This window comes from Oncorhynchus nerka, linkage group LG27 (assembly GCF_034236695.1).
Source record: "Oncorhynchus nerka isolate Pitt River linkage group LG27, Oner_Uvic_2.0, whole genome shotgun sequence".
Lineage (NCBI taxonomy): Eukaryota > Metazoa > Chordata > Actinopteri > Salmoniformes > Salmonidae > Oncorhynchus > Oncorhynchus nerka.
The window spans coordinates 103,311,919-103,317,553 of NC_088422.1; positions in this window are offsets into that span (position 1 = coordinate 103,311,919).

The following is a 5,635-nucleotide window of genomic DNA, read 5'->3' on the forward strand; positions in this document are numbered from 1 at the left end:
AACTATTGGACTGTTAGTCCTTACTGATAACTATTGGCCTGGTAGTCCAGCTCACTATACTGATAACTATTGGCCTGTTAGTCCTTACTGATAACTATTGGCCTGTTAGTCCAGCTCACCATACTGATAACTATTGGCCTGTTAGTCCAACTCACCATACTGATAACTATTGGCCTGTTAGTCCATCATACTGATAACTACTGGCCTGTTAGTCCATACTGATAACTATTGGCCTGTTAGTCCAACTCACCATACTGATAACTATTGGCCTGTTAGTCCAACTCACCATACTGATAACTATTGGCCTGTTAGTCCATACTGATAACTACTGGCCTGTTAGTCCAACTCACCATACTGATAACTACTGGCCTGTTAGTCCAACTCACCATACTGATAACTACTGGCCTGTTAGTCCATACTGATAACTATTGGCCTGTTAGTCCATACTGATAACTACTGGCCTGTTAGTCCATACTGATAACTACTGGCCTGTTAGTCCAGCTCACCATACTGATAACTATTGGCCTGTTAGTCCATACTGATAACTATTGGTCTGTTAGTCCAACTCACCATACTGATAACTACTGGCCTGTTAGTCCATACTGATAACTATTGGCCTGTTAGTCCAGCTCAACATACTGATAACTATTGGCCTGTTAGTCCATACTGATAACTATTGGCCTGTTAGTCCAGCTCACTATACTGATAACTATTGGCCTGTTAGTCCTTACTGATAACTACTGGCCTGTTAGTCCATACTGATAACTATTGGCCTGTTAGTCCATACTGATAACTATTGGCCTGTTAGTCCAGCTCACTATACTGATAACTATTGGCCTGTTAGTCAATACTGATAACTATTGGTCTGTTAGTCCAACTCACTATACTGATAACTATTGGCCTGTTAGTCCATACTGATAACTATTGGCCTGTTAGTCCAGCTCACCATACTGATAACTATTGGCCTGTTAGTCCTTACTGATAACTACTGGTCTGTTAGTCCAGCTCACTATACTGATAACTATTGGCCTGTTAGTCCATGCTGATAACTATTGGCCTGTTAGTCCATACTGATAACTATTGGCCTGTTAGTCCAGCTCAACATACTGATAACTATTGGCCTGTTAGTCCATACTGATAACTATTGGCCTGTTAGTCCAACTCACCATACTGATAACTATTGGACTGTTAGTCCTTACTGATAACTATTGGCCTGTTAGTCCAACTCACCATACTGATAACTATTGGCCTGTTAGTCCAACTCACCATACTGATAACTATTGGCCTGTTAGTCCAACTCACCATACTGATAACTATTGGCCTGTTAGTCCAGCTCACCATACTGATAACTACTGGCCTGTTAGTCCAACTCACCATACTGATAACTATTGGCCTGTTAGTCCATACTGATAACTACTGGCCTGTTAGTCCATACTGATAACTATTGGCCTGTTAGTCCAACTCACCATACTGATAACTATTGGCCTGTTAGTCCAGCTCACCATACTGATAACTACTGGCCTGTTAGTCCAACTCACCATACTGATAACTATTGGCCTGTTAGTCCATACTGATAACTACTGGCCTGTTAGTCCATACTGATAACTATTGGCCTGTTAGTCCAACTCACCATACTGATAACTATTGGCCTGTTAGTCCATACTGATAACTATTGGCCTGTTAGTCCAACTCACCATACTGATAACTACTGGCCTGTTAGTCCAACTCACCATACTGATAACTACTGGCCTGTTAGTCCATACTGATAACTATTGGCCTGTTAGTCCATACTGATAACTATTGGCCTGTTAGTCCATACTGATAACTATTGGCCTGTTAGTCCAGCTCACTATACTGATAACTATTGGCCTGTTAGTCAATACTGATAACTATTGGTCTGTTAGTCCAACTCACTATACTGATAACTATTGGCCTGTTAGTCCATACTGATAACTATTGGCCTGTTAGTCCAGCTCACCATACTGATAACTATTGGCCTGTTAGTCCTTACTGATAACTACTGGTCTGTTAGTCCAGCTCACTATACTGATAACTATTGGCCTGTTAGTCCATGCTGATAACTATTGGCCTGTTAGTCCATACTGATAACTATTGGCCTGTTAGTCCAGCTCAACATACTGATAACTATTGGCCTGTTAGTCCATACTGATAACTATTGGCCTGTTAGTCCAGCTCACCATACTGATAACTATTGGCCTGTTAGTCCAACTCACCATACTGATAACTATTGGCCTGTTAGTCCAACTCACCATACTGATAACTATTGGCCTGTTAGTCCAACTCACCATACTGATAACTATTGGCCTGTTAGTCCAGCTCACCATACTGATAACTACTGGCCTGTTAGTCCAACTCACCATACTGTTAACTATTGGCCTGTTAGTCCATACTGATAACTACTGGCCTGTTAGTCCATACTGATAACTATTGGCCTGTTAGTCAAACTCACCATACTGATAACTATTGGCCTGTTAGTCCAACTCACCATACTGATAACTATTGGCCTGTTAGTCCATACTGATAACTATTGGCCTGTTAGTCCAACTCACCATACTGATAACTACTGGCCTGTTAGTCCAACTCACCATACTGATAACTACTGGCCTGTTAGTCCAACTCACCATACTGATAACTACTGGCCTGTTAGTCCATACTGATAACTATTGGCCTGTTAGTCCATACTGATAACTACTGGCCTGTTAGTCCATACTGATAACTACTGGCCTGTTAGTCCATACTGATAACTACTGGCCTGTTAGTCCAGCTCACCATACTGATAACTATTGGCCTGTTAGTCCATACTGATAACTATTGGTCTGTTAGTCCAACTCACCATACTGATAACTACTGGCCTGTTAGTCCATACTGATAACTATTGGCCTGTTAGTCCATACTGATAACTATTGGCCTGTTAGTCCATACTGATAACTATTGGCCTGTTAGTCCAGCTCACCATACTGATAACTATTGGCCTGTTAGTCCATACTGATAACTATTGGCCTGTTAGTCCATACTGATTACTATTGGCCTGTTAGTCCAGCTCACCATACTGATAACTTTTGGCCTGTTTGTCCATACTGATAACTATTGGTCTGTTAGTCCAGCTCACCATACTGATAATTATTGGCCTGTTAGTCCATACTGATAACTATTGGCCTGTTAGTCCATACTGATAACTACTGGCCTGTTAGTCCATACTGATAACTATTGGCCTGTTAGTCCAGCTCACCATACTGATAACTATTGGCCTGTTAGTCCATACTGATAACTACTGGCCTGTTAGTCCATACTGATAACTATTGGCCTGTTAGTCCAACTCACCATACTGATAACTATTGGCCTGTTAGTCCAACTCACCATACTGATAACTATTGGCCTGTTAGTCCATACTGATAACTATTGGCCTGTTAGTCCAACTCACCATACTGATAACTACTGGCCTGTTAGTCCAACTCACCATACTGATAACTACTGGCCTGTTAGTCCAACTCACCATACTGATAACTACTGGCCTGTTAGTCCATACTGATAACTATTGGCCTGTTAGTCCATACTGATAACTACTGGCCTGTTAGTCCATACTGATAACTACTGGCCTGTTAGTCCATACTGATAACTACTGGCCTGTTAGTCCAGCTCACCATACTGATAACTATTGGCCTGTTAGTCCATACTGATAACTATTGGTCTGTTAGTCCAACTCACCATACTGATAACTACTGGCCTGTTAGTCCATACTGATAACTATTGGCCTGTTAGTCCAGCTCAACATACTGATAACTATTGGCCTGTTAGTCCATACTGATAACTATTGGCCTGTTAGTCCATACTGATAACTATTGACCTGTTAGTCCAGCTCACTATACTGATAACTATTGGCCTGTTAGTCCTTACTGATAACTACTGGCCTGTTAGTCCATACTGATAACTATTGGCCTGTTAGTCCATACTGATAACTATTGGCCTGTTAGTCCAGCTCACTATACTGATAGCTATTGGCCTGTTAGTCCATACTGATAACTATTGGTCTGTTAGTCCAACTCACTATACTGATAACTATTGGCCTGTTAGTCCATACTGATAACTATTGGCCTGTTAGTCCAGCTCACCATACTGATAACTATTGGCCTGTTAGTCCTTACTGATAACTACTGGTCTGTTAGTCCAGCTCACTATACTGATAACTATTGGCCTGTTAGTCCATGCTGATAACTATTGGTCTGTTAGTCCAACTCACTATACTGATAACTATTGGCCTGTTAGTCCTTACTGATAACTACTGGTCTGTTAGTCCAGCTCACTATACTGATAACTATTGGCCTGTTAGTCCATGCTGATAACTATTGGCCTGTTAGTCCATACTGATAACTATTGGCCTGTTAGTCCAGCTCAACATACTGATAACTATTGGCCTGTTAGTCCATACTGATAACTATTGGCCTGTTAGTCCAACTCACCATACTGATAACTATTGGACTGTTAGTCCTTACTGATAACTATTGGCCTGTTAGTCCAACTCACCATACTGATAACTATTGGCCTGTTAGTCCATACTGATAACTACTGGCCTGTTAGTCCATACTGATAACTATTGGCCTGTTAGTCCAACTCACCATACTGATAACTATTGGCCTGTTAGTCCAACTCACCATACTGATAACTATTGGCCTGTTAGTCCATACTGATAACTATTGGCCTGTTAGTCCAACTCACCATACTGATAACTACTGGCCTGTTAGTCCAACTCACCATACTGATAACTACTGGCCTGTTAGTCCAACTCACCATACTGATAACTACTGGCCTGTTAGTCCATACTGATAACTATTGGCCTGTTAGTCCATACTGATAACTACTGGCCTGTTAGTCCATACTGATAACTACTGGCCTGTTAGTCCATACTGATAACTACTGGCCTGTTAGTCCAGCTCACCATACTGATAACTATTGGCCTGTTAGTCCATACTGATAACTATTGGTCTGTTAGTCCAACTCACCATACTGATAACTACTGGCCTGTTAGTCCATACTGATAACTATTGGCCTGTTAGTCCAGCTCAACATACTGATAACTATTGGCCTGTTAGTCCATACTGATAACTGTTGGCCTGTTAGTCCAGCTCACTATACTGATAACTATTGGCCTGTTAGTCCTTACTGATAACTACTGGCCTGTTAGTCCATACTGATAACTATTGGCCTGTTAGTCCATACTGATAACTATTGGTCTGTTAGTCCAACTCACTATACTGATAACTATTGGCCTGTTAGTCCATACTGATAACTATTGCCCTGTTAGTCCAGCTCACCATACTGATAACTATTGGCCTGTTAGTCCTTACTGATAACTACTGGCCTGTTAGTCCAGCTCACCATACTGATAACTATTGGCCCGCACTTCCGGGTTGGAGCGAGCGGTCGCATCTGCACTCGGTCCGCAGGTAGTATTACATTTCATTACATTTCATTATAGTACAACGGTTTGATTTGTCTAATCTTAGCAATTTCTTCTTAGCTAGCTACACAGCCGTCTTTGTATCATAGATAATTGCGTAATTATCGTATTTCGTCGTCCTAACGCAGTCTACACTGCCCTGCAGCTAGCCAGCTAGCT